The sequence below is a fragment of the Haemaphysalis longicornis genome, unplaced genomic scaffold, assembly GCF_048455015.1.
Source record: "Haemaphysalis longicornis isolate Haplotype H1 unplaced genomic scaffold, Haemaphysalis longicornis Haplotype H1 scaffold_5, whole genome shotgun sequence".
NCBI lineage: Eukaryota > Metazoa > Arthropoda > Arachnida > Ixodida > Ixodidae > Haemaphysalis > Haemaphysalis longicornis.
The window spans coordinates 152,855,570-152,879,293 of NW_027526385.1; the positions used below are offsets into that span (position 1 = coordinate 152,855,570).

Consider the following 23,724-nt stretch of genomic DNA (forward strand, 5'->3'; position numbering starts at 1 on the left):
CTCGCGGTCGGAATCGAACCTAGTTCCCTCGCCTTATGAAGCCGGCGTCTATGTGAGTGCGCCATTCCGACATGGTCTAAGCGGTTTTGGTTTCGAAAGGGGTGCGTAGACGTGAAAAATTATACTGAAAATGCACCCACCCGTCCAACGACGGCGATGGGTGAGTGCGAAAAAAAGCCATGGAATCCCCGCATCACTAAACTCCTAGAGAGCACACTCGCCGTGCACAGAATCATCTCGATAAGAAGAAGCTTTGCATTTCCCCGATCGTTGTTGCTTCTACAAAGGGTGAGTTGATTTTTTTGTCTCTTTTTTTCCTCTCTGTAACTCCTCACAGCGCACGCTTAACGAAACGAACTCCCCCACAAGAGGGCTTTTGTTTCCGCTGGACCGCAGTGCCGCGCCGGATAGTGCTGCGTCATTGCCCGTAGAGAGTTACAGCGCACGCTATAACTTGGAATCGTCCGCCCATCCTCAGGATGCCAGGTGTCATCAAACATGTCGGATCGAAAGAGCACCGTCGTGACCGGTGGTCATGGGGGAACCACTCAGCTCTGAAACGATCATGTCGCAGCGGTATTTTTTTTACCGAACTCTAAAGTCTTGACCGCCACTTTAGCCGGCTCAATATTAAGTGCGAATGCACTTCTTAAGCGAGCCTGAATCGTCCGCCGCCGTCGTCCGCATAGCAACAGCTGCGGGTGCGCGCGCTCCTCGTCTTCCTCCTCGTCTTCCCAAGCAACGGGGGGAGATGGGCGCGCGCTACTCTCCTCCTCCTCTCTCCGCTCAGTGACTGCGGGTGTTGGGCGCCTCCTCTCCACTTCGGGCGGGAGAGCTCTCGCTCGCGTAGCGGGCGCTCCGCATTCCGACGCGTGAGGGCGCTCGTGTAGCCCTCGCCGTAACGGTGGGCGCTACTCTCCTCCTCCTCTCTCCGCTCAGTGACTGCGGGTGTTGGGCGCCTCCTCTCCACTCCAAGATCACGATATCCACCGTAATCGCGCAATCAACAACCGTGCATTCGCACTTACACACTCTCCCCCTCGGGGAAGTGCGAGGGAATTTTTTTAAGCAAGCGAGACTTCTTCAAAGCCTATCACCAGGCGGCTATTGTTCCCGCAGACATATCGAGAACGCCCATATGACCGTATACGGTCTCTTCGAGTATGCTCGTAAGGCTTTCTTCGGCTTTCGTAACGCTGCCAGACCTTTTAGCTTGCGATCGATGAAGTTACCCGTAGCTTAAACATGGTTTTTCACTCCCTCGACAATTCTCCATCGCAAGCCCACACACATCCGAGCTGAATGCATAACTTGCAAGCTTTTGTTTCGCTCAGCTCAACGAATGGAGTTTGGACTCATTATCAAAAAGCTCATCGAACTCTTTTGCCACCTGGTCAACGCGAAGAGCACCAGACGTCACGACATGAACGTATAGCGATGCAGCACTTGGCAGGTAAATGTGGCCTGCTGAACTTCTGCCGACGGCTAATTGCCAAGCGTGGCGAAAATCACCTTGTAACCAATGTATTTAACAGCGGAGCTGTTTTATCTTGAGCTTTTCCTGGTGGCGGCAGCACAAAACTACCAATAAAAAAATCTGGTCGGGCGCGAGTAGCCGGATCGAACGTGCCGCCAAGCTTCGCGTAACTTCGCGCGCTGCTTACGGAAAGCCAAGCGGCCTAGCTATGACGTCACTGCGCCGACGCGGTGGCTCCGTGTCGCCCCGCCGGCGACACGTGGGCTTTGTGACTCCGGGGCGATCATATCGTTTTGACTCCCGCAAAACATGGGACAGCCGAAGAAGTGTGTAACTTCCAAGGAAGAAGAAGCGCAGCGGGAACACCGTCGGGTCAATGCTCGAGAACATATGAGACGACTCCCCGAGTATCGCGCCGAAGCCTCCGTGCCTAAAGGCAGCGAAGAGTCGAATATTCCGAGCACCGTGCTCGTGATGTGGAGTACAAGTGGAATAGCCGGCAAAGCGACTGCGGGCTTCCAGTAGTAGAGAACTTCCAACGTCAAGCGCCCAAATCTATGGGTGGCGCGAACGGCCTTACCCCGTCAACCCTTGGCCTAGCTTCGCAAAACCATCGCAAAACCTAAAAATACTAAGCAAAGCCTGGAAAAAGAACTAGGAAAGCTTAGCGAAACCCGAAGAAGCTATTGGACCGTCAGCTGCGCTGTTACTCCAGCCTTGCACCACTTAGGCAAGCGGTGCCAATTTTTTTACCACCGCGGAAAGGAATTCGCAACAGCTTAAATGGAGCAAGAAGGAGCGTTTTCAATTTTTAGATGCGACTGCATCTCATTCACTCGTTTTGTCCCTCCATACGGCGTTGTCCGTCCACACCCCTCCCCCATTCTTCTCGCCGCGCGAGCTGCGCTCTCCGCCACTCACCCCCTCTCCTCTAGGATAGCGAACACTCTCTCGCGAGGGGCATTGGGTTGAATTGGATTGGATTGGCTTGGCTTGGCTTGGCTTGGATTGGATTGGATTGGATTTGGATTGGATTGGATTGGACTGAATTTGGATTTGATTTGGATTGGATTTGGATTGGATTAAAGTGTATTGTGTTGGATTGTGTTGCTTCATAGCCGCAGCAAGGGGTTCACGGCACGTTTCACGTGATGGAAGAATCAACCTAACGGAAACCACAACGGAACCCGCTATGCGTCGCATCTACAAAGGGGTTCCCGCGAGGGGAGGTGGGAGCAATTTTTGTTGAAAAAAGGCGCTCACTGATACTGTCTTGCTCCTGCACCTCGTTGCTAATTCTAATCCCCGCCTAATCACCAACGCATCAAACGTGGATCACGGCGCAGTCAGTCAGTCACTTAGTCAGTAAACTAACTGTGGCGAAAGTGGAAGGGTAGGATGGGCTGGGAAAGGGATTGTCGCCTCCTTTTAGGGCCACAGTTTCAGCTGCCAATATCTCTGCTCTTTAGATTGATTGATTGATTGATTGATTGATTGATTTATTGATTGATTGTAAGGTTCAATGTGCCGAATATACACAGGCGATGAGGCGCTCCGGCTCCGGATTAATGTTGACCACCTGGTGACCTTTAACGTGCACCGAAATCTCGTACACAAGGGCGTTTTTGCTTTTCGTCTCCATCTGAAAAGCGGCCGCCGCGGCTGGAAATCGAACCCGCCACCTCGTGTTTAGCAGTGCAAGTTTATGTGCAAGTGTAAGCGGAGAGGCTGTTAATGCGGGGAGCGCCGCATTTAACTCTCGCTTGAATGAAATGGAGGGCAAATCGCGAAGGGATTATTTTAACTTCTCCATCGCGATTGAAACGTGCCAGCAGTGGCAGTGCGTCCAGCGAAACCTCGATCGCGATTCACTTCAACGCGATTCACTTCAATGAACGACGCCGACGTTCGCGCGACGCGTGATTTCGCGTCCAAGTGTTCAGGACTTTAACCTTTTCGTACCTATAAGTTCCGGAAAACACTCTCATTAAAGTAAAGACAGAATTTGTTTTGGTCTTTTGTGGTCGCGCTGCTTCGCGGCGGTCGATGGTTTCGCTCCGTGCGCGAGCATGATGTACGCGCGGGGAAGCTTCAAGCGCGAAGTATACCTTTGCATACCTGTTCTCGCTTCTCACTCTACGCACTCTCTTGCGAGCCTGCAGACGCTCGCCTTCCATCCTGTTCCTAGTTAAGCTAGCGCTGGGCGCGGTGCTCAAATTGCGCGCGCAGGCGGACGCTTTTTCACGTACATGTGGGGATTGTTTACGTTCCTGAAAGTGAACACTCTCGATCATTACAGTGAAGACGTAAATGTTTTTTGCGCTTTTTTTCTATCATGATTCTGTTGCTAGCTAAGCTCACACCGGGGTTTTCCTCTTGTGCTTAGGGCCATCAAGTGGTTTGCTTAGCTCCTGCCACGATATTCTTGGTCAATTGCTAGAACGAGCTGACTGATTGGCCTAGAAAAATAAAATTAGAAACCGGGCCATCTCCACTACCCTGAAACCTGCGGAAGTCCGAAGCATGCACTGTATAAGTGTATTCAAAGATTGTAAGTCTCTCTCTTTCCACACGGCGCGCGCTGATTAGGCTGCGGAGAAGCGCCGGTGGGAGGAGCAATCGAGCGCTTGCTGAGGCAGCGGCAGCTTTCTTGCGTTGAAACGGATTTAAGCATTAAAATGAGATTCAAAAGGACGTAGAATGGGGCTAGTTGGTGGTTCTTCATGTTCCATTGCGCTAAGTATACAGACGAACGGACACTAACGGACAGGGACGAGGGGCCTCGTCCCTGTCCGCTAGTGTCCGTTCGTCTGTATACTTAGCGCAATTGAACATGAATAACATCATTAAAATGAGAGCCCGACTGGCCATACGCCGCATTTGTGTCTCACGCTGCAACACGCTAAAGGCTGCTCCACACGGCGGACCAAAACCATTATTTGGACCGCGGTCCGGGCATCACGTGATAAGACGTCACCAGTTCGCGCGTACCGCCGTTGGACCCCGCAGAACCGCGGCTTTCGGGGTCCACATATTCGCTGAGGCTTTTCGGTCAGCAGTCTCGACGGCGGACCGCGACATCAACCAGCGTGGTCTGGCAGCGCCCGCGTCGCGTGGGCGGATCCGAGTCCAGTTGCGCCAATGGAGAACAACGCGGGCAGCGCGGCTGTTTCGAAGCGCTCAAAGGAGCCTGTCAATCACCACCGGTGGGATAGGTGGCGGGCTAGGCTTACAATCGCGACGCATACTTAATCAGCGCTTTTACTAGCGAGTCCTATGACTCTTACTAGTGCGATGCTAGCCATCATTATCACATTGTTTCACGCATGTAGACCTCAGTTTACGGGAAGAGTTCGGTTCCAGCGAGCGGTGACGAGCCGTATGCAGCCCGGGTCCCTTCGCCGTCGCCGCTCGTCGTGTCGCCTTCGTGCGAACAACGCCGGCGGCTTCGTGAGCGTGCCCGCCCGGCATGCATGCGGGTGGCTGTTATTGTGTTGATGAAACGCTTCGTGCAGGCTTGGGCGTTACAACGTGTTGTCGCAGCCAAACAACGCCTATTTTCAACCTTCTAGCTTGCGACTTCAGACGGTCGGCCATTCGCGGTCCACTCCGCCGGTCCGCCGTGTGGATGCGCTCTGCTCTGGATCGGACCGCGACGGACCGTGACGTCTCATCACGTCACCGACTGGACCGCGGACTCGGTCCGTTGTGTGGATCGGCCTTTAGAAGTATGCTTTCCAGGAAAAAACCTGCGTTTAGAACCAATTTCCAGGCGAAATTTTACAAATTTGTGTTCTAATGGAATAAAATTCTGGTTATGCGCGCATTTTTAATTAGGTTATGTCATTTCGTTTATTTTAACCTATTTTATCCTTAAGTCACTTTTTTTCCCATCGTTTGACAACTTGATTTACCCTGACCACATTACGACTGCAAAAGACGCGGACAACTCGAGCCCGTTAAGGTTCTTTGCCCTAAAAAAAACTGCCTCGGTGGCTTAGCGGATAGGGCCGCGTCGTTTAACGTGTGCGTCTTGGTTCAAACCGAAGCTATTTTACCCGATTTTTAACACGAAGCTTTCATCCGCTCATTGATGCCGTCTGTAGTCCACCCAAAACGCACTCCAGCTTAGGCAACTTTTTTGTGACCATGATGATGATCGTAAGTGAACTCAAGAAAAATAAAACACTTCGCGCGGTCGGAAGCAGACCTGGGTCACTGGTGTTATAAAGCCATTATTTGCGCCATTCCTGCCCTTTGTTCTTGCGCGCCCTTCCGGCACGGTCGGAACAGCTTCTATTTGGAGTGTGGTGCATGGACGTGCAAAAATTGACAGAAAAGGCACCCCGTCACATCACGCCGCCTTACCATAAACATAAGGTAGATATTGCAGCAACCGTATTGATCATCATTAAAAAATAAGGTCTGGTCGTTCATTTGGTCCGCTTAGATTTGGACCTGATTTTTGAAAGCTTCGTGTTCCTCCATCGCTGTCGTTTTGATATATGTATAGATAATTTTATTTCCGGGATCGTTTATTGGAAAAGAGTGCCCTTATATCAGGTGTCCGCGTTATTTTTGTGAACAAGCATGGTTAGGTAGCTTCTAGGTAGGTTTATTTGTGGAGATGCTATCACCAGGTTCATTGTTATTCTGCATTGCACCAGAAGTGCCCAGGCCACACTGACTTGAAAACGGAATGTCGGGCTTCTTTCCAACTACACCATGTTTTCCTCCCTTTACGTTTTCGTAACTTACTCTTACGGCGCGAATAACCCAGCAAGCAGGCTTGCACTGGCCACAGCTTCTTATAGAAGCACTATTTCGCGCGGCTTCTGTGCACCCGTTCGATTCCCGTGCCAACACGTTCAAATGTCACCAGGCGCGCGCTATTTTACAATTGTGTGTAGAATAGCGCGTGGATTTTGCAATTTCGTAGAATTTTATAGAACAGGATAGTTTTAAGTTTTGCGAAGCGGGCGCATTATTACCTCAACTTCTGATTCGTGGCCAACCGACAAATCGGGTAGGCGCAGGTAACAACAACGACACAAACTTTTTAGCTGTAAATAACTTAGGGCTAGCGCATTATGCTGCTAGTGTCAAAACCAGAATTCAAGTCCCATCACGCCTGTTTTAAGGCAAAAGCCCTAGATGCCCTCTTCTGCGAAAGCGCCGTTGTTGTAGTTGTAAAGTACAAAGCTGCGGCAGAAAACACTATATAAACAAAAAAATATGTGATCCTACGGAACTAAACACCGAGCAAGTTACACCTATCCACAAAGGTGGTCCCAATGAAGAAGCTATTATGTACAGACGAAATTCGCCTAGATCAATTGCCTCCAAATCACTTGAGCCTGTCTTATACAAAAAATATGCAATACTTCATGAGAAAACAATTCTTCATCGAAAATTATCGCAGATTCCTCAAAGGACTGTCCTGCCCCAGTAAGCAAAGTAAATTTTATGCTGATTTTTATTATCTAGTACTGACGAAGGTTGGCAGATCGACTGTATTTCCTATTATTTAAAAGCTTTTGATTCGCTTTTGCATGTGCTTCATGAAAAAACCTCAAGCTAGTAAGTTTAGTTTTGAACTGTGATGATGTGAAGAGAAAAAAATGGCACTGCTGGCACTGGTGGTGCAAAGCTGGAGAGACAGCAGAGCTCGCGGCCCCTCTCCCTTCGTCGGAGACCAGGTTGTTGCACCTCGCATGAATTACCGAACTTGCTGCTGAACGTTCTCCATGACTGGCCGGCCCGCATTTTTTAATCGGCAGGCCTCCGGATTTCGCTCAAAGTGCAGCCCCTTTGCACGAGGTAGAACCAGTTGCGAATGGCTTCGCGAATTCGTCGTCTGTACTGCCAACTCGGGGTCTGTGCACCTTACTTTAGGCGCGAATGTGCGTGGACTGGGGAAGATAACAGAACACGATACTGCGACGAACGCTGTGCGGAGTGTTCTCGAAGGTCGAGGTGTCCTACGTCGGGCGCTCCACGCGCTCACATGTGCTCGGTATGTTTCCTTGGTATTTTTGCGAGCTCCTCACGTGGCGCAAGCCCACCAGGAACGCAAGCCCACCAGGAACGGCGTTCCTGGAACTAGTTCTTTTTTGGAGGAACGGAGGAACGCCACCTTTCCATTAAGCGTAGCTGAGACTGTAACGGTAACTCGTTAGGTTTTTGAAGGAACGGCAGGAACGGCGTTCCTTCTGCAAACGTTACATTGCTAGGATTTGGCTGTTTTTGATGCGATGCTAAGGCTACAGTAAAAAAAAAATCCACAAGTCGCTACTGTGTTTCTGTTTGTATATGCTGGCTAATTTGCCCGCCCTTCCGCGGAACGCGCTTCCTCGAAGGTCGAAGGCAGAGGAATAACCACGCAGCGGTCCGCAGCTTGGGTTTACTTTCATGCCGGTTGAGCTTACGCGGCGTTCGATGGGTGAATAGCGTAGCCGCGAGAGTTCTTTTAACCTTTGTTCGTTTGTCTGGGGAGGCTGTAAGGCGGATCTGGCCGATAGAACTGTGTCCTGCCGGGGATAGGTAGCCTAATTCCGAGTGGCGCTGCAGGTAGCTTGTGAAACCACTGTATATTGTCAGGGGTAATTACCGCATTAGTGCACGCGAGGCGCGGGTTTGTTATTGTCGGGGGATTTGCACTCGCAGTGAGGTCATTCGAAGGGTCACCGGGATTTCAGGGTCAGCGGGTCACCGTAATTGTTAGGGATTGCAGGTTCGGACCCCTCCAAAGAAAGCGCGATCTGGTTGTCGCCAGATGTTTAATCCCAAGGTTTAAGCTATCATGGATACTAGACAGTTCTATGCGAGGCAAGGCGACCAACGACACTAAGGCAGAACTCGCTGCGGTGACAAATCGTCCAGGGGAGATTTCGCCACCTCGTCTACGCCCGATAATTTCTTTTGTTTTGGGCAGCAAATCCTTCCAGCCGAGGCACAGGATAAGCTGTTGTGGTACCTGCTGGTACCAGGTGAGTACCCGCTATCGCAGATGTAGAACTTCGAGGGACTGAACCAACTTTTGCTCAAGTACAACGCTTCAGTACCCTCGAGCGTGTCCATGGAACGGCTCTTCAACATTGCCAACGAAGGGTTGAGGAAAAAACCGGCTTCTGCTGTGTGAGTACAACAGCGATATGCAATTATTGCTAGCTCAAACAACGGACTCTACTTAGTTGCGACTATGCATTCCGTCATGTTTTTCCCACTGACATAATTTTTTAAGCATTCTACTTTTTTGTCTTCTGCCATGTCCTGTATCATCCTAATGTACTTAAATTTATTATACTTGATCAACCAAAGAATCTGTCGTTTCTGTACAACAGCACGTGTTTTTTAGTTGTCTTATTACTTTTTATTTTTTTGTTGTTTCTTTTACTTCGTAGTGTTGCGCTGTGTGTCCGACTACATTTTTATAGTGTAAATGTTTTTTTACGCACGTGATTAGGTTCCGCGTTATTTCCTGTGCTTTTCCATTGAGCATATTTCTAACCCCAGAAATTGATTTGTGCGTTGCGTCCACAAATATTTGGCTACCTTTTATTGTTTCCTTTATCTACTACCCTTATTGTGTTCGGTATACTTTGTAATTCTTGTGCGTAGATTTTGTGTGTGACTACGCTGCTCATTTTTATCTGTTTCTTTTCTTGTTATCGTCTTCCGAATTCAACTTTGGATGGCGAACCTCGTAGTCGTTACTTGTGCTGCTGTGTTTTGTACTCGGAAATTTGTGCTGTGTGATCCGCAAAGCTTCACTTTGTAACCCCATCACTAAATTCCCTAAAAATGGGCCTGTAAGGTATTTTAAATAAACTGTAAAATTGAATCAGCATTCATTAAAGGCCTATGTATTGTTCTTTTCGACGCGGTTTCTGAAGTGAAAAGTGCGGCATGCGTTGCAAATGTCTAACTGTAATTTTGGTGCTCGTCTATAGACAAGCACCAAAATCACAGTTAGACATGTCTGGAATTCTTGCGGTGCTCCCTTAAAAAATTCGTCTAGGAGAGTTCCTTTGGATTATTTTTATCTCCAGATAAACTGCTGCCGGCGGTGTTCATATTCATATACGTAGTTCGATGTGAGCTTTAAATTTCTCACCTTATATCACCTTCGTAATATCCGAAACCATATATTATTTTAAAAAATGAAATTTAACGATAATGTAACGACACGTTCCAAAGTTCGTAGTGGAACTGGAACGCGTTCCTTTTGCAATAAAGGAACTTGTAACGGGAACTCGTTTCAAAATTGGGAAGGAACAAGGAACGAGGTTTCGTTCCTGTTTTAAAGGAACGTGTACAACACTGCCTGAATGACAACCCGGTACAGGAACCTGTATATACCATGTGTTGCGCAGTGACGTAACGGCTTCAGGAGCAGAGGCGAGGCTCGACGGAGCGATGCCCATGCTAGTGAAGCCAGTGCGAAGGTATGCACAGCTGCGCCAGGCTTTGCAAGGCAACGCGAGGTGACGTCATCGCTTCGCGATGATTTTTCGAGCCACGGACGGATAACGCGCGGCTTAAATGCCAGTTGTTCTTGACTAAAATCAATAATATTTTCGTTATTTCATCTTCTAGTCGGCTCTTTGCCGGTCATTGGGTTGTCTATTAAAAACTAGAATTTGGCAGGACAGCTCGCAAGTTCCAAATAAATTTGTGCGTATTTATGTCTGGTGTACAGCGTAAAGAACGCATTTAAATTTTGATAAGTTGTGACATTGTTTTAAAAAAAGACCGAATATACTTATTTTATACATAACGTTCAAGTTACCATGAAGAAGACTTAAGAATACATAAGTACTTTCCTCTTTCCTCTGACAGTTCATGAAACGTACACGTGGGTTACGTTTTGCAAAAGCTGCAAAAGGGCAAATTTCTATTCAGCTTAACTAAAGACGTTTGTACCAGCCACACAAATATTGTACATGTTTGACATGCATTGGACCAGTATTAAAATACGTTTGAGTAGTCTGGGATTCTCAATGACAATTACGAAATACATAGAGCAGAGGGGAAAGGTCCGTCCCTGGACGACACTGATGACTGGAAGGTTGTACTACTATAAAAAAAGAATTTATTGGTAACTGCTTTCAGCGCGGCCGGAAAAATGGAATTACAAGCTTTAAATTACTTACAACATTAACACTGGTATTCATTGGGTGTAACGCAGCAAAGCTACTCCTGGGCTATGAGGCGCTGCGTAGTGGAGGTCTCCGGAATAATTGTGTCCACATGGGAACTTACTGAGCATGGGAATTGAGAAAGACATTTGTTCAGATAATTTGCAGACCCCAAATTATGTCACTTTATATTGATTGTTCCATCAAGCTGACGGAAATACCATGCCAGCACTGCAATCTTTGCCGATTGAATTTTGTTAAACCAATACACGAGTATAACAGCGTCCACATTGTACAGACATCACATGTGAACAAAAATGTGTTTTTTAACCTGCAACACCTCGGACTATAACAACTTTGCGTGCTTCAGTATTTGTTAAATACGAAAGAATGAGAAATTTCTCACCTGGAAGTTAGTGCGTCCACTAATAGCTTGCCAATCTTCTAAGGTCCAGTGCCCCTTCAGGATGTTTGTATCTTCGTATGCCTCGCAGATAAGCGCTTTGCTGCCGTAGACAAACGCAGCAAACCAGTGCTGACCAGAAGGGAGTTGAGCTAACACCTTCAGCAACGGATCAAATACTGAGCCAGAGGAAGAAGAGGACTGCTCCAGGGACACGCCGCAGACGTAAACCTTACAGTCGTCTGGTTGGTACGTGCTTTGGTTAGAAGAGGATGGAAGGTTATTTCTATACATTTCAATCTCTGTGGAGTCCGAAGAACGTTGACCGTGGCCTCTAGGTTTTTTTGCTGCATTTTTTTCTTCATCGCACACTGATCCCCCTCTTTTTCTTCCTTTATCTTCTGATGTTGTCGCGCCTCCGCGGCCAGATCCGGAAGAAAAATCAGTGGCCAGGCCTCCGGCTTTCTTCGAAGACGTAGCTCTGTGCTTGGTTTTAGATGCTTCAGATTTACGTTTGTTGCTTTTGCGTTGACGGTGACTTCCGCCCATGCCAATCCTCCTCACTAGGCGTGCGTAAAAAAAATTGCTAAGATCTTCGTCTTTACCACGCGACTTCTGTGCAACGTTTTTACGCGATGCTTGCGGTGATGATATCCCCAGGTGTCTTTGTGACGCACTGCACCTGCGCAAAAAAATTTTTTTTTTCAGCAGAAAAGAAAACGAACATTCTTGAGCAAAACATCACATAGCGTTAACAAGCTTTTGCGCGCTGTCAGGACACTGCAAACAGACAGCACGAGTTTTTTACGAATTGTTCATGGTAATAGACGGCGTAAGGAAGTAACAAGTTTGCTTATTCTGGCTCCTGCACCTGATCATGCGTGCGTCGAAGCCTCATCAGTGCAAAATAGTTAATGAGTGTGTTAGAATTACTGCGTGGCATGCACAAAAGTTTGATACGGGTGGTATTTTGAGCAACAATAAGGCTAGAGTTTATAAAACGATCGCCCTATCGCCCCATGCAGAGGTTTTCCTAAAGGAAAATACAGCCTATAGCAGTGTCTGTAGTCAAGCAAGCACTGATATCTCTAATCCGCCACACTTAACAGCTCCAACGTGCACATTGGAGCTGTGAGATCCCGTAACGATCCCCAAAGAAAACCTGAACGAATCTTCTGTTCAAGCCTTTACAAAATTCTGCAATGAGATCTGTGTATGCTACCCCTTTTAAGGAAATTGGAATAATTCCATCCACATTGTGCTCATCCCGAAGTCCCGTAAACATTTGGCACAAGAATATTTGAGACCCGTATTAATCACATGGTGCCTTGGAAAATTTGTTTACCATGTAATTCTGAACCGTCTACAGCCACACTATACGAATCCCGCAACCGGCTTTTTAAAATATGTTAGGTTTTCCAAAGGTACTGTCCACGCAGCATAGTCTGATACGAATAAAAAGGCACAATTAAGCACGCGTCTCCACACGGCACCCAAAAAATCCCGGCATCGCATCTGAAAGGAGCGCTGTCAGGTAGCCCATCCCGCTATTATTTTCAAGTCTGGTGGAAACAAATTTTTACATAGGCACGCTGTGCGGGGCCCGGCTCTCCCCGACCCTATTTAATACAGAGTGATGAAGCTCCCATCCATACTGCGCGGGATTAACGTCTCACAACCAATCGCGACGATAAAACAATTTCAACCAACTCGCTATCGGATGGCAATATGCAGGATAAACTGGAGTGTCACATACAGCCCAACAATGCGCACAAGCGAGTGGTCGCCAATGCGCGTCAGAGAAACCTGAACTGCTTCTGGCTATCCTCAATCATCGCTGGATCGCATGTGAGCCCAACCATACAACGCTCAGTTTGGAAAGGAAACAAATTCAAATCGTCAAGCGAACCGGTATCCTTGGCCTGCAAAAATACAGTAAGGCTGAGAGATCGGGTACACACACGAGCAACTCATACTCTCCTGAGGACTGATTCTGAAAATGATCAGCTGAATAACGAATCGACACTTAGAGCACACGTGGCAATGCTCATTCAAGCAGTGGTTATCAACCGAATCGTCTGCGCTGCTTCATACCTCCACCTCAAAAACAACGAGAAGGAGAAGCTCGACACCGTTCTATGCAGGGCTTACAAGCAAACTCTCGGCCTTTCAGCCACTGCAGTAACTGGTAATATCCTCTCCCAATCAGTCCAGCGCAATGTGGAGGAGCATATGCAAGCGCCCCTCATCTGCCCCCTCGGAGCTGCTCAAACTCGCTCGCACTAGCAGGCATGTTAGCGTATACACGTTTTTACTTTTAGGTGTGGACGCGCCCATTTTGCTTCTCTGACCAGGTGTCAGCGCTTTCTTTAAAGCGACCGGACGCAGCCCCCATGCGGGGCTGTTAAGTGCTGCCATGGGAGTAACCGGGCTGAAGACTTTTGGAGGAGCTCAGGGAGCAGGAATAATGCTGTTTTGGAGCAACTTAAGAGAAGTAAAGGGGGAGTTCTGGAGCAGCTTTGGAGCACCAAAACGCGAATTTTGGAGCACTGCAAGTTTGTTTGGGAGTACATTTCTAGAAGTCGAACGTAATTTATTTGCCATTTCTTATTTCTGGTAAACACAAAAAGACAAAAGTTCAAGTATGTACTTTCTACTCAACATTCGACCAATACTGAGCAGAGAACGGTTTAGGCAAGGGGTAAATAAACCCGTTCCAAGATGTAAATTATCACTAAAGCTGACAGAGAAATCACAAAAAACCAGAGATAAGCGATGTAGTAAATAGTTACAGTTCACTAGACTTCACACAAGTGAGAAATAATACCATCACAGCCATGAGAAACAATCAAGAGAAGAGAGCTAGGCGAAATGGTCGGTCCTACACATAGGAATAAAGGTTGGCCTTTATTCTACAGCTAACAAGAATATAGACAAGAAACTAAGAGAAAGATAAACTAAGAGCAAAAAATAAGGCGGGCAGTAGACATCAACTGAACTAAACCTGACTAGACTCCAGAGAAATTAGAAATAATTACATGTTCCCGTTCACTGAACAAAGGATAAAATATCCTATGTGATTATTTGCACTATTGACAAAGTAATATTCATGCTTTTATCTCAGCAAAAATACCGTGGAACTGCGTCGTGTTTATCCAAACAACAATCGCACCAGTTTTTCTCAAGTTTTCTTCAACACAGCGGGCTCACCAGAGGGAGAACGGGGGAAGAACGCGTCACACCCCTGCCAGAAACAGGTGGCGTTGGGCAAGACACTACCAGAGCTTAGTAACAGAATCTCCCCTCTCGTTTTGTGCCAGGGCGTCGGCAGTTATCTCATTGTGTTTGACTTGGCACGGTGGCATCTAACAGCGGAAAGGCAGGCGCATTCGCGATGAGATAAAATGGCGAGGGACCGACTCAACAATAAAACTATTATTAACGCGATAGCCTCATTAGGCTTATTCTTTAGTTTTTCCGTGACCTGGCAGCTGTCCGCTATCAACCGTGTTCATCAAGCTTCCGCGTAAGTAAATCATCGGTGCTAACAGGACACCTACAACTAAGGCAGCCAGATACTAGGGCTTGCCTTCAGTACAGAGCAGCGGTAGATTGTGGAAAGAAGGAAAATTACTGCGGCCGACAAAGAGTTTCTTAGTAAATATACTAGAGAGGAAACTGCGCCTTGTAAGCCATGTCGTCGTGGGAGTTCGCTTGCATGACAATTGGATTCTTAGGCGGTTTTTGGCATTTGCTTTCTTCACTATGCATTAACACGTTTACGAGCTACAAGGAAGCCCAAATCCTCCCTGTTCTGTAATAGCCGTGTTCGTTGAAACAGCAGGGAGCGCGTGATCGCACCTGAAGTTGGTCATGCCGCAGTCGAAAGACGCATGACTGAGCGGGTAATATGCCGCCGCGAAATTTGTAGCCGACGAAAAGAAGAAACAAAACGTACTTCGACGAAGACAAGATGCGACCACGGGGATACGACAGATACGGCGCTTGTATGCATCCTGTATTAGAGAGTTTTAGCTGACCGTTTTGGACGCTCCGCTATGCTCCCGACGTCCCGCTCAGCACAACCGGAGCGTCAGCAGCCGAAAGGCTTTTAGCTAAGCGATAACCGCATCTCCCTCGACGGGGAATAATTCGCGTGCCTGGTCGTTTCGCGTGAGCCTATAAATCAAAACTTCAACCTAAAGGAAACAAAAATTTGTATTTGGTCACCAAAACAAAGCAAAATAACATGTTTCTTGCCCTCATGTAACCTTTTTTTTGTATTACGTAGTCACTGACATGGTATAATTTTTCTAAATATCAATAAACAAGCCGATAAACTTTGGAATAGCCAAGCCAAGGCTGTCTTTCTCGCTGCATAGAAGCAGCCCCGCACTTCGGTCGACGTTTTTCGCTTCCGTTCTAAAGATCTTTGAGGTGTGTGGCACCACTGCCTATTCGGAAGCGCTTTCGCGGCTTCGTCGGTCGTGTTTCAACTGAAGAAACGAAAGTTCGCCGGAGCGCGCTTGCATTGCGGGGGCAGCCATGTTAAAATTCCGCCCGGTAGCGTAAGCTGCCGCGACGGTCCGCTAAGAGGCCCCGGTTAGTGGAGCGGGGCCCCGCACCGGTATCGCTGGTAGCGCGCTAGCGTACCACGCATGCGCAATGGCACTTCCGCTTGCTGTCGGAGCGGAGCGGACCGTCATTAACGGTCAGCTAAAACTCTCTATTGTCATCGTTCCCGACTGTTTAACGCCAGGTTTTTTTTCTTGTTAAACTAGTTGACGGTCGGTGCACGGGTCCACCACCAAGGCAACGTTTTAATAAGCACGATCAAAAAACTTTCCAAACTCTTCAAGCAAATTATTTGCAATAATGGTAAAATTAATAAAATCAGAATATCTAATGAGTCCCCCCCCCCACCAATATTAACCTTGTAACTGCAATATTGGCCTGCGGAATAGCAGGCACAACCGTTCCAGCAAAAATAGCTTTACTTCCTTTTTCCTTAGTTTTAAAACAGCCTGTTTTTATTTTTAACTTACAAAATTGCACACTATTCTTCCCCCTCTTGCGGCACTTTGTTTAAATTTGCGGTAACTAAAACTTTTCAATCCAAGCCAATGATGAAACTAAGGCGAGCGCAATGTATAATTGCGGTCCATGACGACACAGACGGCCTTGATGTAAGCCGCATAAACGCTAGCGCCAAATTCCTCTGTAGTGTATATTGTCACGAAGACAAGGACGAAGCAGTTGTCTTGAATGAGAAATACGTTTATTGGAGCGAACTTGTGCTCCCCTAACAACTCAAATAAATACAGAGGCGGCGAAGCAGCGGTCAACAAAGTGACTTGCACAGGCGAGTGGCGTCGAATCGAATGCCCCGGCGTCCGCACTGCAGGCTTTTTATCTTTCAGCGCGCGTGGTTCTCGAAACATCGATTCGCATCGAGAACATAGTAGATCCAAGAAGATTTTTCTGGGCCGCTCACGTTAGATCGGAATGCTCTCCCTATCACAACAGATAACACATGCGGCACAGAAAGAAAGAATGGAACACGCGCTTTCCTTGGCGCAGAGATAACGCAGACCGGCGCAGCTGGGCGGTAAAAGCAAAACACAAATAAACAAACCCAATGTATGGTTCGCGGCATTACCCCCCCCCTCTAAGAGTGCATCGACCCGATGCTATAAGCGACAGTCCGAACAAATGAAAATAAAAGTTCGTCATCGTCCGTAGAAAGGTTTTAGGCGAACCACGTGGACGACTTCAGGCCGCCTGCGTTGTCGTGATGTGCCGGAGTCACCATCAGGGATCACTTCGTAGGTAAGTTGGCCAACACGTCGTAGAATCTGATAGGGTCCGAAATAGCGTCGCAGGAGCTTCTCAGTGAGTCCGCGCCGTCGGATGGGAGTCCAAACCCACACACGATCGCCTGGTTGGTACTCGGCGTCTCGGCGTCGGAGGTTGTAGCGGCCCGCATCCACCAGCTGCTGGTCCGTTATACGAACTCGAGCGAGCTGGCGGGCCTCCTCCGCACGTTGAAGATATCCGTGGACGTCGGCGTTGGAGGTCGTCGTCTTCTACGTGCGGAAGCATGGCGTCGAGCATCGTAGTCGGCCTTCTACCGTAGACAAGCTCGAACGGCGTCAGCTGCGTCGTCTCCTGGATAGCCGTGTTGTACGCAAACGTGACATACGGGAGCACTTCGTCCCAAGTCTTATGTTCAACGTCAACGTACATTGACAGCATATCTGCGATTGTCTTGTTCAGACGTTCGGTTAGTCCGTTCGTTTGGGGGTGGTACGCCATCGTTCTTCGGTGATCCGTGTTGCTGTAGCGTAATACTCCTTGCATCAGCTCCGCAGTAAATGCCGTTCCGCGGTCTGTGATTAGGACTTCCGGGGCTCCATGTCGCAGCACAACTTGGCTTATAAAGAACTTTGCCACTTCTTGTGCAGTCCCCCTCGGAAGAGCGGCGGTCTCTGCGTAGCGCGTCATGTAGTCTGTCGCTACGACAATCCACTTGTTCTGTGATCGTGACGTAGGGAACGGGCCTAAAAGGTCCATTCCAATCTGTTGAAATGGTCTCGATGGGACGGCGATCGGTTGTAGAAGTCCGGCGGGTCTTGTCGGCGGCGTTTTTCGTCGCTGGCAGTCACGGCAGCTCCGGACGTAGTGGGTGACGTCAGAGGTAAGGCCGGGCCAGTAGTACCTCGCCTTGATTTTTCCAATAGTGCGGGCTGTGCCGAGATGTCCGGAAGACGGGTCGTCGTGGCACGCTTCCAAAATTTCGTCACGAAGGTCCGCGGGGATGACGAGAAGGTAATTCGCTCTTGTTCCGGGGCTGAAATTCTTCTTCACGAGGACGGAGTTTCTCAGGCTGAATGCTGGTAAGCTGCGTTTGAAGGTCCTAGGAACGGCAACGTTGCATCCCTCGAGGTACTCGATTATGACGCGTAAGTCGGGGTCGGCACGCTGCTGGGCGGCTAGGTCGCTCTCCGTCACGATCCCGAAGAACACGCTGTCTTCATCAGAGTCTTGTGGTGGTGGGTCGACGGGGGCGCGGGACAGGCAGTCGGCGTCGGAGTGTTTCCTGCCGGATTTATAAACGACTGTAACGTCGAACTCCTGCAGGCGCAAGCTCCACCGCCCAAGACGGCCAGAGGGGTCCTTCAAATTGGCGAGCCAACACAGCGCATGGTGGTCTGTTACAACCTTGAATGGCCTTCCATACACGTATGGGCGAAATTTTGAAATCGCCCATATAATAGCCAGGCACTCCTTCTCAGAGGCAGAATAGTTTTTCTCCTCCTTCGACAGACCACGGCTGGCGTAGGCGATTACCCTTTCGCAGCCGCTTTGCTTTTGGACAAGGACGGCACCCAAGCCTATATCACTGGCGTCCGTGTGCATTTCCGTTTCGGCATTTTCGTCGAAATGAGCGAGCACGGGCGGGCTTTGCAGGCGTGTTTGGAGCTCGCAGAATGCTTTTTCTTGGTCGTTTTCCCAGCTGAAAGGGGTGCTGTCTTTCGTCAAGCGCGTGAGTGGCTCTGCAATGCGTGCGAAGTTTGCGACGAAGCGTCGGTAGTATGCGCACAGCCCGAGAAATCTTCGCACGCCCTTCTTGTCTTTCGGCCTAGGGAAGTTCGCGATAGCTGAAGTTTTTGCCGGGTCAGGTAGGACTCCCGCGGAGTTGACTACGTGGCCCAAGAACTTGAGTTCCTCGTATGCGAAACGGCACTTTTCAGGCTTCGGCGTCAACCCCGACGTACGAATGGCCTCGAGTACAGACTCCAACCTTGCAAGGTGTTCGTCGAAAGTCTGGGCGAATACCACTACGTCGTCGAGGTATACGAGGCAGGTGTGCCACTTAAGGCCAGCTAGCACAGTGTCCATGACTCTTTGAAACGTCGCTGGGGCTGTGCACAGCCCAAACGGCATCACCTTGAACTCGTATAGGCCGTCTGGGGTTATAAATGCAGTCTTCTCTCGGTCTCTCTCGTCCACTTCAATTTGCCAGTAGCCGGTCTTCAGGTCCATCGATGAGAAGTACTTCGCGTGGCAGAGGTGGTCGAGGGCGTCGTCGATTCGGGGGAGGGGGTACACGTCCTTTTTCGTGATTTTGTTCAGTCGCCGGTAGTCAACACAAAACCTTAATGTGCCGTCTTTTTTCTTTACGAGTACGACGGGCGCAGCCCAGGGGCTTTTCGATGGCTGTATAATGTCGTCGCTGAGCATGTCGTCGACTTGAGTCCGGATGGCTTCCCGTTCGTGTGAAGAGACGCGGTACGGTGACTGTCGGGTAGGTCGGGCTCCATCTTCGGTTATTATTCGGTGCTTCGCTAGAGGGGTCTGACGTAGTTTTGCGCTCGACGAAAAACATTCGCTATAGCGACGCAGCAAAGCCAATAATTTGTTCCGTTGTTCTTGCGGTAGCGCCGGATTCACGTCGAAGGGCTGCGGGAGCTTGAAGGTTTCTACGGGGGTGCGTTCAAAGTCGGCGACCGCGATCACGTCACTTGCTTCTTGCGTTTCTTCGAGGAATGCAATTGCCGCGCCTTTGTTTAAATGGTGGTACTCCTCGGTGAAATTAGTAACCAAAATGTGGGATTGGTGTTCTTTGAAACGCGCGATGCCTCTTGCGACAGACACACCGCGGTCGAGAAGCAACCTTTGGTCACTCTCCACGATAGCGTCAACGTCAGGAGCAGCACCTTCACAGTAGACGGTGATCATCAAACTTGCGCGGGGTGGCAGGGTGACATTGTCATCGGCTATCCTTACAGCTGCACGGTGTTCGGGGTTCGGTTCCGGCGTCATGGAGTGATCGGAGGAAAAAGTTATCGACTTGGTCTGCAGATCAATTATTGCGCCGTTGTCCGTCAAAAAGTCCATTCCGAGAATTACGTCGCGGGAGCAGTTAGGCAAGATGACGAACGCGGCAGGGTACGTCGTGCCGTCTATGGTGACGCGTGATGTGCACGTTCCACTTGGCGTCACGAGGTGGCCTCCTGCTGTGCGTATATGCGGACCGTCCCATCTGGTCATAACTTTCTTCAGTTTAGACGCAAATGGTCCGCTCATTACCGAATAGTCAGCTCCCGTGTCTACGAGGGCGACTACGTCAAAGCCGTCGATGGACACCTTGACGTCAGATGCAGTCTTCCTCGAGTTCCGGGTTCGTCGGGGCGTCGTATCTCTGCTTGTACGTGTTGACGGTCGGGCACTGTGCATTGTCGTTGTCGTCGTCTTCTCAACGGACGTCTCGGTCAGGTCGGGTACGCGTCGCGCCGTGTAGCTGTCGTCGTGTTCAGGAGTCTCGTCAGGGCTGGGTCGGGTCGTCGGGATGAGGGCATGTCGTGAATCACTGTCTTCGGTGCGTCCTTGCGTCGTTGGAGGGTTTCCAGTATTTCGCCGTAGAGCAACTTCACCTCCAGAAGTTGCTGCTTTTAGTTTCCCCCACGTGGGCTGGGGGACCTTCCACGTGCGAAATCAGCATTGCTACGGCGGTTGGGCGACTGGTATGGGTAGGGCGATGGCGATCGGTGTGAGCGGGCTGGTCCTCGGTTGGTGTTGGACAGGTATTCGTCGATCTCAGTAGGGCGCTGGCCGGGTCGGGGGCGTGGGGCGTCGACGGAGAAACTACGCAGTCCGAGTCTCCTGTACGGGCAGCGACGATAGATGTGATCGGCCTCCCCGCAATGGTAGCACAGCGGACGATGATCTGGCGTTCGCCAAACGTCAGTCTTCCTCGGCGTCTGGGTTTGGGCTGTGTACGGCGGTACGGTCGACGGCGGCGAGAGTGGGGACGGCGGCGAGAGTGGACGGCGGTACGGTGGAGCTTCTTGTAGACAGGTTGGAGTAGGGCGGGGTCGACGAACAGCCGCAGAATAGGTCATCGCCTGTGGCTCGCGGGGTGCCTCGGATGGCATAGAAGTGCCCAAAGCGTGTTGAACCTCTTCGCGGATGACGTCAGTCAGGGAAGCCACTTGAGGTTGCGGCGTCGTCGGAAAAAGCTTCCGAAGCTCCTCCCTGACCACTGCTCGGATGGTCTCACGCAGTGTGTCGGAGCTTGTAGCCCCGGCACCGATCGTCTCGGAAACCATCACGTTGACCGGGCGATCGTACTGCCTCGTTCGAGCTTCCAGCGTCTTCTCCATCGCGGCCGCCTCAGACGCGAATTCGGCCACCGTCTTGGGAGGATTGCGGACAAGGCAAGCAAAAAGCTCCTGCTTTACCCCTCGCATGAGAAACCTTAGTTTCTCATGCGAACCATACATTGGGTTTGTTTATTTGTGTTTTGCTTTTACCGCCCGGCTGCGCCGGTCTGCGTTATCTCTGCGCCAAGGAAAGCGCGTGTTCCATTCTTTCTTTCTGTGCCGCATGTGTTATCTGTTGTGATAGGGAGAGCATTCCGATCTAACGTGAGCGGCCCAGAATAATCTTCTTGGATCTACTATGTTCTCGATGCGAATCGATGTTTCGAGAACCACGCGCGCTGAAAGATAAAAAGCCTGCAGTGCGGACGCCGGGGCATTCGATTCGACGCCACTCGCCTGTGCAAGTCACTTTGTTGACCGCTGCTTCGCCGCCTCTGTATTCTTTTGAGTTGTTAGGGGAGCACAAGTTCGCTCCAATAAACGTATTTCTCATTCAAGACAACTGCTTCGTCCTTGTCTTCGTGACATCTGGTAGAGGTGCGGGGTACGCACCCTTCATGCCCACTACAACCTCTGGAAGACGCCAAGCCAGTCCAACAAGAGCCAGCCTCCGCGTGCAAGATTTACCACCCGAGTTCGGTCTACTACCGGAGAAGACGAAGAAGAAAGACGTCGCAACCAGCACCATGCTCAACCAAGCCAATCCTCCTGTCGTTCTGCAGCAGCCACGGGAACCGCCATCATTCCGAGGAGCCCCCGCAGAAGACCCAGAAGAATGGAACACGCGCTTTCCTTGGCGCAGAGATAACGCAGACCGGCGCAGCCGGGCGGTAAAAGCAAAACACAAATAAACAAACCCAATGTATGGTTCGCGGCAATATTGTAAGAAACTTTATGGCGGCCGAGACAAGAAAAAATTATATATTACGTGATTACCGCAGGCGCCGCACCTGCCCAATGATGTTCTTTGTGAGAAACGAGCCGTGTCAGCCAGGCACAACAGTTGCCCTCACGTAGAGAAGGCTGAGGCGGAAGCGTGGGAACGCTATAATCGTAAACAGTGAAGCTGATCTTTGTTTTCAGCATTTGTGGTTCGTTCGACTCGTCCTACGATGAGTGGATTACTACGTTCACTGACGAGGAGTGAAGTGGCATTGAAAAACTTTTTTGTCTTCCCAGGAATGTGTGACTGGTCAGTGGAGGCTTTATTCAATAGGGCTGGTTCAGCTAAAGAGCGGACACCTTTCTATCCGGCCTGTTTCCGCTGCATTATGCTGAGCCGATTTCCCAAAAAGGCTTTGTTACCATAACGAACCAAACGGTTTTCCCTTGCTGTGTGGTTTTGTTCGTGGGGATTAACGTCCCAAAGTGACCCAGGCTACGACTACAAAGCAAGAGAAGACTTAGCTATTTCTGGCAGCTTTCACAAAGTGGCTAGAGTCAAGCCCGGCCGACGTAAAAAGAAGGCAATTGACATGTGCGAGAATTCAGGCCTGTCAACACTGGCTTTATATCTCAAAAATAGTAAAGCCTCAAGCCTACAAGTGTTTTCTCATACCTTGCGCCGGTCTTACGGGACCTATTTTCATCATCATTTGACGAAAACGTTTTGGGGACCAGGGGGGCTAGGGAATTCTGAAGACGTTTTGTTTTGTCGATGATTACCTAGTACTCCTATAGAAAGAACGGTGAGTCGAACCAGTGCAAATGCCGCAACTACTCAGTGTCTTCTCTTGCGTATACTCACAAGACAGTTCTGGAGCGTGAAATCATGCTCTTGCTAGATATGAGCAGGACCCTCCCTGACGGCTGCGCATGCTAGACGTATGCGCTCATATACCACAAGCGGTTTTCTGCTTTTGTTGTCTGCCCAAACGAAGCTCGGTGAGCGGGCCGTTGTGACCGCCCCGAATAATTCAGTGTTCCGTTCCTGTCAGCACCCGATGTTAACTGTATGCAGGCACAAGCCCATGAGCTTTTAATGCCGGGTACCCGCAGACTTTACCTTTACTTATCGTGGAGGGTGTGGGAAAATGGATGACGTCGCTGGCAGCGTCGAAGATGCAATAGACGAGGCGTGGGTGCATGAACGACATTCCCTTCCCGCGCAAAGCGTCGCATTGATTGACGACGATCAGGCAGAAGGCGGGAATAACGACTCTTTTTCACACCTAACAGGATTAGGAGTGTCTAAAGCAGTCAATGCTTTGAAACCGCCAAGGGTGGCGTGCAGAATAAAATATTCCACACCGTTCGTTCCCTGCAGAGTCAACATGACGAAGTCCCCCTCACATGCGGTGCAGTGTACATTGGACAGATAGGGAGGTGCCTCAATAAACGCCTACACGAGCACTCATACGCTTTAAGGGTCCGCACCGTCCGCCAACTTGTTTCTAATTGTAAGACCTGTGGTTGCACACCACCACTTTTTAATGCACGAAAGTGCTTAAAGGGGCTATAAAGACCAAATGAAAGTTTGTTTTATTCAAAAGATTTCGTGTTTTATAGTGCCTCCGTGGCTTTTCCGCAGAAAATGGT

General features: G+C 49.5%; 1 long non-coding RNA gene across 1 annotated transcript in view; it reads right to left on the reverse strand.

The window, feature by feature from the left end:
* Positions 1-23,724, reverse strand: part of LOC144139463 (uncharacterized) — a 40,852-nt gene that overhangs the window by 12,139 nt on the left and 4,989 nt on the right. Inside the window, exon 2 of the long non-coding RNA XR_013316218.1 lies at positions 11,024-11,702. This is a non-coding gene — a long non-coding RNA (uncharacterized LOC144139463). The remainder of the gene's footprint in view (positions 1-11,023; positions 11,703-23,724) is intronic.